This window comes from Salmo salar, chromosome ssa01 (assembly GCF_905237065.1).
Source record: "Salmo salar chromosome ssa01, Ssal_v3.1, whole genome shotgun sequence".
Taxonomy (NCBI): Eukaryota; Metazoa; Chordata; class Actinopteri; order Salmoniformes; family Salmonidae; genus Salmo; species Salmo salar.
Window position 1 is genome coordinate 30,348,252 of NC_059442.1, and position 14,426 is coordinate 30,362,677.

At 42.7% G+C, this 14,426-nt stretch overlaps 1 protein-coding gene across 2 annotated transcripts in view; it reads left to right on the forward strand.

Annotated features, from left to right (window-relative positions):
- kcnh5b (potassium voltage-gated channel, subfamily H (eag-related), member 5b) overlaps positions 1 to 14,426 on the forward strand; it is a 97,038-nt gene that overhangs the window by 29,331 nt on the left and 53,281 nt on the right. The gene's annotated exons all lie outside the window — the stretch shown is intronic.

Genomic DNA, 14,426 nt, shown 5'->3' on the forward strand with positions numbered 1-14,426 from the left:
AAGGCGGACAGGTGTGAAGTAGGTTCTATGAAAAAAATGTGAAATGTAGCTCTTGTATGCTTACGGAGGTGCATTTGGGGTAGACCCTTTTGCAGATAGAAGCCCGTTCTTCCTCACGAAATGCATGTCCAATGTCTCTCTCCCAAACATGTCTCAACACATCATAGGATGAGGCACTTCTGTTCAATCAAATAGAATATATGTGGAGATTAAACCTCTCCGAACGGTAGGATTCGTAAATATTTTTTCAACTTCAGGCATTTGAAAATGTTGTTTATCGACTTTCTTCTGGCCCTCTATGAAGTGTCTAAGTTGTAGGTATTTGTCAGTTGTACTTCTAACAGTTGCTTCTTATGTCGGCTCTGAAATCCAGAAATGTGGCCTTCTGTCAAAACCACTTTGCCTGATGAGCTCTAGACGATTTTCAGTCCTCCAGGAGAAGCAATTATCAATACTCCTTCAACCCAATCATATAGAACACAATTAATTGGATTTTAAACAGAAAAACTTATGGACTGTGTTACTGCTTTTCTAGAGTTCAATGATAGGTGCTCCATCACCATCATTTCATTAGTATAGCTCATAAAACACATGTTTTAGGAGAGAGTGAGTGTGTGTTTGTGTGTATCCAGGTCAATGATACTGTACTTTGCTGTGTAGGTTATAAAAAATACATGTTTAAATGGGTTATATATACTGTAGGCAATGTTCCCTCAAATTTGTTCAGCACTGAGTAAATTTCAGGTCTGCTGAGCACAAACTTGAACATTGTGAATATTCTGTGCAACTTCCGGCGCGTGTTTACTGTGAACACTGAGGCTGAACCCGTTTTAAGTTACAGTTTTAACAGTGGCCAAGTAGGCTACTGTGGCTATTTTATCATAATGTAGGACTACCAGAGTGGCCTACCATAAAACATTTGAGAAAATGCATCCCATAACATTTTAACATGGAAATAGCTGTTCTATCGTTCAGCCTACAGTAGCAGCCAATGTGTGGTGTTCAAGCTAGGCCTACATTCCATGAGACTTTTGAAAAAAACATGCAGGGCTTCAAATCAAATCAAATTTTATTGGTCACATACACATGGTTAACAGATGTTAATGCGAGTGTAGCGAAATGCTTGTGCTTCTACTTCCGACCATGCAGTAATATCTAACAAGTAATCTAACAATTTCACAACAACTACCTTATACACACACAAGTGTAAAGGAATGAATAAGAATATGTACATATAAATATATGGATGAGCGATGGCCGAACGGCATAGGCAAGATGCAGTAGATGGTATGGAGTACAGTATATACATATGAGATGAGTAATGTAGGGTATGTAAACATTATATAAAGTGGCATTGTTTAAAGTGACTAGTGATACATTTATTACAGCCAATTCTTTTTATTATTAAAGTGGCTAGAGATTTGTGTCAGTATGTTGGCAGCAGCCACTCAATGTTAGTGATGGCTGTTTAACAGTCTGATGGCCTTGAGATAGAAGCTGTTTTTCAGTCTCTCGGTCCCAGCTTTGATGCACCTGTACTGACCTCGCCTTCTGGATGATAGCGGGGTGAACAGGCAGTGGCTCGGGTGGTTGTTGTCCTTGATGATCTTTTTTGGCCTTCCTGTGACATCGGGTGGTGTAGGTGTCCTGGAGGGCAGGTAGTTTGCCCCCGGTGATGCATTGTGCAGACCTCACTACCCTCTGGAGAGCCTTGCGGTTGTGGGCAGAGCAGTCGCTGTACCAGGCGGTGATACAGCCCGACAGGATGCTCTCGATTGTGCATCTGTAAATGTTTGTGAGTGTTTTTGGTGACAAGCCAAATTTCTTCAGCCTCCTGAGGTTGAAGAGGGGCTGTTACGCCTTCTCACCACGCTGTCTGTGTGGGTGGACCATTTCAGTTTGTTTCCTGAAGTCCACGATCATCTCCTTTGTTTTGTTGACGTTGAGTGTGAGGTTATTTTCCTGACACCACACTCCGAGGGCCCTCACCTCCTCCCTGTAGGCCGTCTCGTCGTTGTTGGTAATCAAGCCTACCACTGTAGTGTCGTCTGCAAACTTAATGATTTGAGTTGGAGGCGTGCATGGCCACGCAGTCGTGGGTGAACAGGGAGTACAGGAGAGGGCTGAGAATGCACCCTTGTGGGGGTGGCCCGTCAGAAAGTCCAGGACCCAGTTGCACAGGGCGGGGTTGAGTCCCAGGGTCTCGAGCTTAATGACGAGTTTGGAGGGTACTATGGTGTTAAATGCTGAGCTGTAGTCGATGAACAGCATTCTTACATAGGTATTCCTCTTGTCCAGATGGGTTAGGGCAGTGTGATTGCAATTGTGTCGTCTGTGGACCTATTGGGGCGGTAAGCAAATTGGAGTGTGTCTAGGATGTCAGGTAGGGTGAAGGTGATATGATCCTTGACTAGTCTCTCAAAGCACTTCATGATGATGGAAGTGAGTGCTACGGGGCGGTAGTCATTTAGGTCAGTTACTTTAGCTTTCTTGGAAACAGGAACAATTGTGGCCCTCTTGAAGCATGTGAGAATAGCTGACTGGGATAAGGTTTGATTGAATATGTCCGTAAACACACCAGCCAGCTGGTCTGCGCATGCTCTGAGGACGAGGCTAGGGATGCCGTCTGGGCCAGCAGCCTTGCGAGGGTTAACACGTTTAAATGTTTTACTCACATTGGCTGCAGTGAAGGTTTTGGCTTGACATAATCCACTTGTCCTTCAGACAAGGATGTAACTGAAAATGTTGTGGTGTTTGATGCAAGAAACCACTCTTCAAAATAAAATGTATTATTATTCCCATACCATTATTACAGAGAATCAGAGAAATTATGCTACGCTCTGCCTATTGGCTACTTAGCTTATTCAAGACTGTCACAAAATACAACACTTCCCCTTTAAGACATAAAAAGGCTCTTTACCTGACTCGCTTCTCAAAGATGGCTAGAAATGCACACATTTTGTACTCTTGTTGGAAGCAACCACTCCCCATTGTTGCTATAACTGGGCTAATAACTCACTAACTAGCAAAGATTATGAACAATTGTGCACATGTGGCTACATGCAGCTCTCACTTTGATCTCAAAACAAGCACATCTACTCATGACCACTCATACTGTAGCCTAAACACAGTTCAGTTCAAAGTGAATGGCACAGATCCATATATGGCAATGGCTATTGGCATATAGGCCTACTGCAGCTCTGATTGATTATGGTGCACCGGTCTGTTTAGAGTACAGGCCGGAGTCGTGCCTGTCAATGCAATAGAATCCTACTCCAATGTGCTCTGCCTACAATAAAATCTATTGCACAGTTTGTTTTCCATTCTAAGTCTTGGATAGTTTATTTTATTTCGGTATGCTACATTGAAAGTGACTAATATTGCGTTGATTCGAGCACAATTCCCACAGCAGAGCGAAACAGTTGATAGTGTTAACTAAAGGGGAAAACTCTAGAAGTTGAGTGAAGTTCAACCTCGTGATTCTCTGCCCGGGCTGATATTGCATCTGTGCAGCAGTAGTCTGAGGGGAGCTGTGTGCGCAGCTTAGAGGGAACATTGACTGTAGGTTATATAAAATACATGTTTTCTGTATTGATGGCTGACGTTCCCAGGTTTCTAGAATAAGAGAACTGGTTCCCTGCTGTAATTTGAAGCTGGTGTGAAGGCGTGAACTATGTCTTGTATTGGTGTCTGGTCAGGATACAGTAGGTGAATGTCTCCTGCTGTATGTTAGTTCAGGTTTGTGTGCCTCTGTGGGTTTTCTCCGGTAGACCTGATAGTTTCTGGGAGCTCCTGCTGGGATGTGGCTGTGAAGTCTACTAGCTCACAGAGGAAGAGGGGCAGGAGCAGCCATGAGGGGCTGATGGGAAATCAATAGGATTCAAATGCACAACCACAAAACTCAAATTGACGATTTGTCTCTGTGTCAAGATGTGAGCACATATTGAGGGAAAAGGGTAATGTACCGGGTGTTGTGACCAATGTGCACAGTGTATTGTAGTGTGTTCCCAAGACCTACCGTCACTCTGAAACATGCAGTGTAGAGAGAGAGAACATAGAAAATATAATAGAGGAGCTAGAGAGTGAGAGGTGAGACAGAGAATGACAGGGATAGACAAAGAGATGTCAAACAGGAAGAGATAATAAGGACATTTTATTTTTTGTCAGGGTTGTTTTTTTGCCCTTTTTTCTCTGGAGGTTTACATTGTGATGACAGTTTTTGCCTTTCAACATTATGGCTTTATAGTTGATTTTAAATCCGGTGCTATGCAAAATATCAAGTGCTTTGCTGCACATTGAAATGTCTTTAGTTTCTGCAGGTGCTTTGATATATGTTGAGCTTTATTCGCTGTATGCTAGTGTTCCCCAAGTGTTAATTTATCTGTCCACCCAAGTTTAGAGAGCAACATTGATTTTTTGTTTTCAATTTGTTTTCATCACATTTATTTCCATGACTGATCAAAACACTTCTCAGGGATCTCTCTTGTTCCTCTGCAGCAGACATATGGTGAGCGATATGTTTGGAACATCGAACCGCAATAAAATCGCAAACATTTGGTATCGGCACCTAAGTATCATGTTAACATCGTATCGTGAAGAACCTGGCAATTCCCAGCCCTAAAGTATTCCCACACATAAATAGAGAGACATATGTGATCGTATCCAAATGTAATCAAGGTTTCAAATGATTATGTTTTTGTCAAATACTATATATGTTTGGACATCTTGCAGTCAATTTGCAGTGTACAAATTATTTATAACTATGTTCCAGCCCCCTGACCATCTGCTCAAGAAAAGATCGGTCCACAGCTGAATGTAATTGGGGACCCATGATGTACACTATAGTGAGGGGGATGTTTTAAGATTTCATAGAACACAACAGAAGAATCGACATCCAGATATTTTACACACAGAATCCTGCTTGTGTATAAGGCTACACAGTCACATCCTAGCAGCAAGAACTGCTAGAAAGTGACATGATGTAATGTGTTCACAAGTCTTCTTTGCTGTGTGCTGATGACTGCTGAGGTTCCCTGAGGTCTTGGAGGGGAGGAGTGGGCTTGGAGAGGAGGAGGGGGCAGGCAGCCCCCTGTAGTCTGGGCTGCTACCTGCTGGCACAGAGCCCCAGTAAAGTGCACTCAGACGCACTTTTCCTGTCTGCAGGGGCCACGCCAGCACTGGCTAATCCAGCGTGACCTTTTTATGTACCATGCATGTTGCAATGAACAAAAACAATCTGACAGGCCCAGGGGAGCCTCGCCCTCAGCACTGTGGAGGCTTGGGAGAGCATTATTAGCACCCACTCAAGCTGGCTGTGGAGGTTGTGGGTTAGCATTAGCCTAGTACTAAGGCTGGCTGTGGGGGTTTGGGTAAGCATTAGCCTAGCGTTTAGGGCTGTGGGGGTTTGGGTAAGCATTAGCCTTGCGCTAAGACTGGCTGTGGGGGTATGGGTAAGCATTAGTTGAGTACTTAGGGCTGTGGGGGTTTGGGTAAGCATTATCTAAGCACAGCGGTTCCCAAGCTAGGGATCGCAACCCCATGTGTGGTGTGAGAGTCACGGGAGAATATGATAATATGATATGAAAATGGGGTCACGGGAGAATTTCAAAAATCCTATATATATATACAGTGCCTTGGAAAAGTATTCATCCCCCTTGGCATTTTTCCTATTTTGTTGCATTACAACCTGTAATTTAAATAGATTTTTATTTGGATTTCATGTAATGGACATACACAAAATAGTCCAAATTGGTGAAGTGAAATGAAAAAAATAACTATTTAATTATTATTTTTTTTAAACAGAAAAGTGGTGCATGCATATGTATTCACCCCCTTTGCTATGAAGCCCCTAAATAAGATCTGGTGCAACCAATTACCTTCAGAAGTCACATAATTAGTTAAATAAAGTCCACTTGTGTGCAATCGAAGTGTCACATGATCTGTCATATGATATCAGTATATATACACCTGTTCCGAAAGGCCCCAGAGTCTGCAACACCCCTCAGCAAGGGGCACCACCAAGCAAGCGGCACCATGAAGACCAAGGAGCTCTCCAAACAGGTCAGGGACAAAGTTGTGGAGAAGTACAGATCAGGGTTGGGTTATAAAAAAAATCAGAAATTTCGACCATCCCACGGGGCACCATTAAATCCATTATTAAAAAATGGAAAGAATATGGCACCACAACAAACCTAACAAGAGAGGGCCGCCCACCAAAACTCATGGACCAGGCAAGGAGGGCATTAATCAGAGAGGCAACTAAGAGACCAAAGATAACCCTGAAGGAGCTGCAAAGCTCCACAGCGGAGATTGGAGTATCTGTCCATAGGACCACTTTAAGCTGTACACTCCACAGAGCTGGGCTTTACGGAAGAGTGGCCAGAAAAAAGCCATTGCTTAAAGAAAAAAATAAGAAAACACGTTTGGTGTTCGCCAAAAGGCATGTGGGAGACTCCCCAAACATATGGAAGAAGGTACTCTGGGCAGATTAGTCTAAAATTGAGTTTTCTGTCCATCAAGAAAAACACTGTCTGGCGCAAACCCAACACCTCTCATCACACCGAGAACACCATCCCCACAGTGAAGCATCATTTTGTGGGGATGTTTTTCATTGGCAGGGACTGGGAAACTGGTCAGAATTGAAGGGGCTAAATAAAGGGAAATTCTTGAGGGAAAACAGTTTGTCTTCCAGAGATTTGAGACTGGGATGGAGATTCACCTTCCAGCAGGACAATGACCCTAATTATACTGCTAAAGCAACACTTGAGTGGTTTAAGGGGAAACATTTGAATGTCTTGGAATGGCCTAGTCAAAGCCCAGACCTCAATCCAATTGAAAATCTGTGGTATGACTTAAAGATTGCTGTACACCAGTGGAACTCATCCAACTTGAAGGAGCTGGAGCAGTTTTGCCTTGAAGAATGGGCAAAAATCCCAGTGGCTAGATGTGCCAAGCTTATAAAGACATACCCCAAGAGACTTGCAGCTGTAATTGCTGCAAAAGGTGGCTCCCGAGTGGCGCAGTAGTCTAAGGCACTGCATCTCAGTGCTACAGGCGTCACTACCGACACCCTGGTTCGAATCCAAGCTGTATCACATCCGTCCGTGATTGGGAGTCCATTGCTCAGCGCGCAATTGGCCCAGCGTCGTCCGGGTTTGGCTGGGGTAGGCCGTCATTGTAAATAAGAATTTGTTCTTAACTGACTTGCCTAGGTAAATAAAGGTTAAATAAATAAAAATACAAAGTATTGACTTTGGCGGGGGTGAATAGTTATGCACGCTCAAGTTTTCCGTTTTTTTTTGTGTTATTTCTTGTTTCTTTCACAATAAAAAAATATTTTGCATCTTCAAAGTGGTAGGCATGTTGTGTAAATCAAATGATACAAACCCCCCAAAAATCTATTTTAATTCCAGGTTGTCAGGCAACAAAATAGGAAAAATGCCAAGGGGGTGAATACCTTCGCAAGCCACTGTGTGTATATATATATATATATATATATATATATATATATATATATATGGCGTATCGCTGCAGAATGCTGTGGTACCCATGTTGGTTAAGTGTGCCTTGAATTCTAAATAAATCACAGACAGTGTCACCAGCAAAGCATCCCCACATCATCACACCTCCTCCTCCATGCTTCACGGTGGGAACCACACATGCGGAGATCATCCGTTCACCTACTCTGTGTCTCACAAAGACACGGCGGTTAGAACCAAAAATATCAAATTTGGACTCATCAGACCAAAGAAAAGATTTCCACCAGTCTAATGTCCATTGCTCGTGTTTCTTGGCCCAAGCAAGTCTCTTCTTCTTATTGGTGTCCTTTATAGTGGTTTCTTTGCAGCAATTCAACCATGAAGGCATGATTAACGCAGTCTCCTCTGAGCAGTTGATGTTGAGATGTCTGTTACTTGAACTCTGTGAAGCATTTATTTGGGCTGCAATTCCTGGGGCTGTTAACTCTAATGAACTTATCCTCTGCAGCAGAGGTAACTCTGGGTCTTCCTTTCCCGTGGCAGTCCTCATGAGAGCCAGTTTAAATTCAATTCAAATCAAATTTTATTTGTCACATACACATGGTTAGCAGATGTTCATGCGAGTGTAGTATAATGCTTGTGCTTCTAGTTCCGACCATGCAGTAATAGCTAACAAGTAATCTAACCTAACAATTTCACAACAACTACCTTATAAACACACAAGTGTAAAGGAATTCATAAGAATATGTACATAAAAATATATGAATGAGTGATGGCCGAACGGCATAGGCAAGATGCAGTAGATGGTATAGAGTACAGTATATACATATGAGATGAGTAATGTAGGGTATGTAAACATTATAAAAAGTGGCATGGTTTAAAGTGGCTAGTGATACATTTATTACATCAAGATGGCAAGATGCAGTAGATGGTATAGAGTGCAGTATATACATATGAGATGAGTAATGTAGGGTATGTAAACATTATATAAAGTGGCAAGTTTAAAGTGGCAAGTGATACATTTATTACATCAATGTTGCACACTTGTCATTCTCTCAACCAGCTTCACCCGGAATGCTTTTCCAACAGTCTGGTGGGAAAACTCATCCCAAACCATCTCAATTGGGTTGAGGTCAGGTGATTGTGGAGGCCAGGTCATCTGATCCAGCACGACATCACTCTCCTTCTTGGTCAAATAGCCCATACACAGCCTGGAGAAATGTTGGTTCATTGTCCTGTTAAAAAAACAAATGATAGTCACACTAAGTGACTGGATGATAACGGGGTGAACAGGCAGTGGCTCGGGTGGTTGTTGTCCTTGATGATCTTTTTGGCCTTCCTGTGACATCGGGTGGTGTAGGTGTCCTGGAGGGCAGGTAGTTTGCCCCCGGTGATGCGTTGTGCAGACCTCACTACCCTCTGGAGAGCCTTACGGTTATGGGCGGAGCAGTTGCCGTACCAGGCGGTGATTCAGCCCGACAGGATGCTCTCGATTGTGCATCTGTAAATGTTTGTTAGTGTTTTTGGTGACAAGCCACATTTTTTTAGCCTCCTGAGGTTGAAGAGGCGCTGTTGCGCCTTCCTGTGGCACTGTATTGTCCTCAAAGCGAGCAGTCTGTCTGGGAGCAAGACATCTTGGTCCGCGACGGGGCTGGTTTTTCTTTTGTAGTCCGTGATTGACTGTAGACCGTGCCACATACCTCTCGTGTCTGAGCCGTTGAATTGCCACTCTACTTTGTCTCTATACTGACGCTTAGCTGGTTTGATTGCCTTGCGGCGGGAATAGCTACACTGTTTGTATTTGGTCATGTTTCCGCTCACCTTGCCCTGATTAAAAGCAGTGGTTTGCGCATTGGCGAAAATCTGATATCAACTTTGGAGGGGACAATTACATGACATTTTCTCAAGAGCAATTCCTGAGGGGGACACCAAAAGTAGTGCAGTAAAACATAGCCTACATTGTAATATGGTAAATGTATATTGAGGAACCAAAGAAATAAGGTGTTTGCCGTACTCCTAACTACCGGTACCCAAAACTACACAACTAATCACAACAGCAATACCAACTGAGCTACAGCCCTCCCTGTAGCTCAGTTGGTAGAGCATGGTGTTTGCAAAGCCAGAGTTGTGGGTTCGATTCCCACGGGGGGCCAGCACAGAATTTTTTTTAAGTCGCTCTGGATAAGAGCGTCTGCTAAATGACTAAAATGTAGTTGCCTTTAACAAATCTTAGTTCAGTCACCAGTTTAAGTTGAGAGTGGGGGTATCCATGGCATTTTCCAATTATGTTCCTATTTTACAAGTAAAAAAAACTGAGAACCTTTCATAATGTTGCCAAACAAAGACTCAACAAACTTACCTGAGACTCCCTGTCTCTGCCAGTCTGTCCCTGCATATCTGTCCCCAACTCTGCTGTCTGTGTGCCATCTGTTGCCTGCTCTGCCTAATGACATCATTGTGAAACATTTCCATTAGAATTTCATTTCTTTCTTATGAACATTTTATCAACTAGTCTTTGAGATATTAGGCTACTAGGGTTCTTACAATGCGTTTTGGTGTATTGAAAAATACTCTGATGTCCGTCTTTTATTTTTCTGCCATTTTTCTACCTGGCTGGCTGGCTACACACACAGTGTGTAGGTTATTTACAGTAGGAGATGGGCTTCTATCATCTTCTATCATCATTCTATTTGGACTTCGATCTAAAAGGTAGCTAGCAAATGTGAAACGGATTAAAATGACAAGAGTTGACAGCTGTATGAGTTCACCATTTACACAACATATGCTGCAACCTTTTGTAATTTTAATAGTTTGTTTCATATTGGCTGGCTTCCAACAATAGCTGAATTTGCAAAGCTAGCGAGCACCAATTCAGTTTCAGTGGTGTTTGCTATAATCTTTGCTACCCGGGTTAAATAAAGGTGAAATAAAATAAATAAATAAAAGTTCACTTGCGACAATTTAGCTTTTGCAACGAGACCATTAAATATATTTAAGACAATGGTAGAAGAGAGTGTAGTTCTGTTCAGTTTGGATTTCAGTTTATCGCTAACCTTATCACAGAGACTTTGAAGCACTAACTTACATCATCTGCATGCTGATTCCATCTTTGACGACGCCACATAAATGGAATAGGTACTAGCTAGCTTAATAGTTAATATTTGCGCGCTAGCTCTGCATATTCAGCTAGTGTATGTGCGCGATTGACTGGATTAACCTCATGTCAGTTACGTGCATTGAGTGCCTTTCAGACAGTAGATATGACCTCTCTGTTACCTAGCAAGCTAAGGAACTGGCAGTGGATCAAACCATTGTGAGGCAAAGGGTGGGGGGGGTTGCAATCTTTTGAAACTTAAAAACGCGCTATTAAGTGTCTGTAATCAGCACAATTGCTTTCATTGCGTATTATTAATATTATTTAAATTACATAGTTATGTTTCAGTGATATATTGGGGGGGACATGTCCCCCCCGCCCCCCCCGGGATTTCCGCCCCTGGTTTCGCGCTTTCAGTTTTTCGCGAATGCTGCCATCAATCCACGGTTTCTGGTTGGGGAATGTTTTAACAGACACTGTGGGTACAACATCACCGATGCACTTGCTAATAAACTCGCTCACCGAATCAGTGTATTCATCCATGTTGTTGTTCGACGCTATGCGGAACATATCCCAGAGCCAGTTTCATCATAGCGCTTGATGGTTTTTCGACTGCACTTGAAGAAGCTTTCAAAGTTATTGAAATTTTCCACGTTGACTGACCTTCATGTCTTAAAGTAATGGACTGTCATTTCTCTTTGCTTATTTGAATTGTCTCAAAGACATTAAGAAGGAAAGAAATTCCAGAAATTAAACTTTTAACAAGGCACACATATTAACTGAAATGCATTCCAGGTGACTACCTCATGAAGCTGGTTGAGAGAATGCCAAGAGTGTGCAAAGCTGTCAACAAGGCAAAGGGGGGCTACTTTGAAGAATCTAAAATATATTTCGATTTGTTTAACACTTGGTTACAACATGATTCCATATTTGTTATTTCATAGTTTCGATGTCTTCACTATTATTCTACAATGTAACAAATAGTCAAAATAAAGAAAACTCTTGAATGAGTCGGTGTGTCCAAACTTTTGACTGGTACTGTATATAAGGCGGCGCACAATTGGCCCAGTGTAGGCCGGGGTAGGCCGTCATTGTAAATAAGAATTTGTTCTGCCTTTATTTAACTTGCCTAGTTAAATAAAGGTTAACAAATATATTATAATATTGTCTTTGTATCTCAAAATTATTGTACTGTGGTTAACCTTAAAAATTTCATTGAAAATTACTCAAATTTCAAAGATTTAATTCAACCAGTGAGTGCCCTTAGATCATGGGAAAAGGCTGCACTTGACCGTTGCACTTCAATCATTCCCACGGTGAATGGCTAGGCCCCTACGCTATGAAACCACACACTATTGTAGAGACTTTGATATTACCGGACGCAATTGATATGGTGAGGAGGCAGAGGCACAGAAACTCACATCAATACCTTTGTCAAATAAAACTGATAAATTAAGAATTTGTGCTTTTGCTAGCAATCATGAGGAAACTCTGACTGAACGACTCAAAAACTCCCCAGCTTATGCTCTCCAAATCAATGTTAGCTGTGAAGGCCGAGATGCCCATGCATTGACTTATGTTCGCTCTATATGTCGGGGGATGTTATTCACATGGACATATTGTTCTGTCTCACGATTCCAGAGCATGAAACGGCACAGGAGATGTTCAGTGTGCTGAGTGGCTAAATTGATGAAAAACTGATTCCATGGGATCGAATGGTGGGCTTTTGCACAGATGGGGCTCCATCTATGGCGGGACGGCAGGCAGGCCTCTGCAGTCTTGTTTTTAATATGTCTCCTTCTGCGATATGGATGCATTGTATGATACAACAATAGCAATTGGTGGCAAAAGAGCTGAGTACAGAACTCTGAGACATACTGCAGCAGGTAACTTTGATTGTAAACTACATCAAACCACATCTACTGTGCACACACCTGTTCGCAAAACTATTTGGAGATATGAGATCAGAGCATGACAATGTTCTATTTCACACCGAGGCTTGGTGGTTATCGAGGGGGATTGTTGGCAAGATTTGTTTTTGCATTGAGAGAGGAACTGTTGTCATTCACAATGGATGTAAAGAAAAAAAGACTTGGTTGACTTTGCCTCCTTACTTATGTAACAGACATATGAGAGAAACTGAACGCAAGCATGCAGGGGAAATACAAAAACATTCTACAGATGAGTGACAATCAGTGGATTCAGAGGAAATAATTCTTATTGGAGAGAGAGTCTTTCAAAAGCAAGCCATGCCCCCTTCCCTCGGCTGTGCATGTTTTTAACGGAAAACAACAACAGTAAGTGTCCCACACGGGTGATGACTGCTCACCTCCAACGCTTGGAAGAGCACTTTGGGACCTTCTTCCCAATCTGTTTGACTGTGATTCTTGCTCAGTTGACATGCCGGTAAGTAAAATCGAACAGCTGATCGAGCTGTCACGTGACCAATTGTATTCACGGGTCACTATGGAGGAGTTTTGGTTCCTAACTCAAAGGGAAAACCCTGCCATCTCCCTCTGAGCATTAATGCTACGTTCACAACAACTGGGAACTCGGAAGTCTCCGACTTCCGACTTTAGTGCGTTTAAAGTAACTGGGAACTCTGAAGAAGATTTAGCAAAGACTGGGGAAAATTGTTTTGAACGGTCATCCAACTCGAAATTCCAACTCGGGAACTCAGGTCTCTTTCTAGGACTCTGACTTTCCGAACTGAAGATCACTGATGTCATGATTTGACCTCCTACTTTTCCAAGGTCCCAGTTGTCTTGAAAGCACAATAAAACCAACGATACCCTTCGTCAGCTCATACAATATATGTGTGAAACTGGATTCAGTGCTCTCGTCTACCTTAAAACCAAATATATAGATCCAGGTTGGGTGTGATAGCAGAGATGTTATTTTTATTTAACCATTATTTAACTAGGCAAGTCAGTTAAGAACAAATTCTTATTAACGATGACGGCCTACACCGGCCAAACCCAGACGACGCTGGGCCAATTGTTCGCCGACCTATGGGACTCGCAATCACGGCCGGTTGTGATATAGCCTGGATTCGAACTAGGGTGTCTGTAGTGACGCCTATAGCACTGAGATGCAGTGCCTTAAACCGCTGCACCACTCGGGAGCCCGAAAGGGAAAGAAGGTAGAGACAACAATACATAATGCGAAGCAGCCACAATTGTCTGTAAGAGTGTCCATGAGTGTCCATTAAGTCTTTGAATGAAGAGATGGAGATAAAACTGTCCAGTTTGAGTGTTTTTTGCAGCTCGTTCCAATCGCCAGCTGCAGCGAACTGTAAAGAGGAGCGACCCAGGGATGTGTGTGCTTTGGGGAACTTTAACAGAATGAGACTGGCAGAACGGGTGTTGTATGTGGAGGATGAGGGCTGCAGTAGGTATCTCAGATAGGGGGAGAGAGGCCTAAGAGGGTTTTATAAATAGGCATCAACCAGTGGGTCTTGTGACGAGTATACAAAGATGACCAGTTTACAGAGGAGTTTAGAGTGCAGTGATGTGTCCTATAAGGAGAATTGGTGGCAAATCTGATGGCCGAATGGTAAAGAACATCTAGCCGCTCGAGAGCACCCTTACCTGACGATCTATAAATGACGTCTCCGTAATCTAACATGGGTAGGATGGTCATCTGAATCAGGGTTAGTTTGGCAGCTGGGATGAAAGAGGAGTGGTTACGATAGAGGAAACCAAGACTAGATTTAACTTTAACCTGCAGCTTTGATATGTGCTCAGAGAAGAACAGTGAACCATCTAGCCATACTCCCAAGTACTTGTATGAGGTATTTGTATTTATTATGGATCACCATTAGCCAATGCAGCAGCTACTCTTCCTTGGGTCCA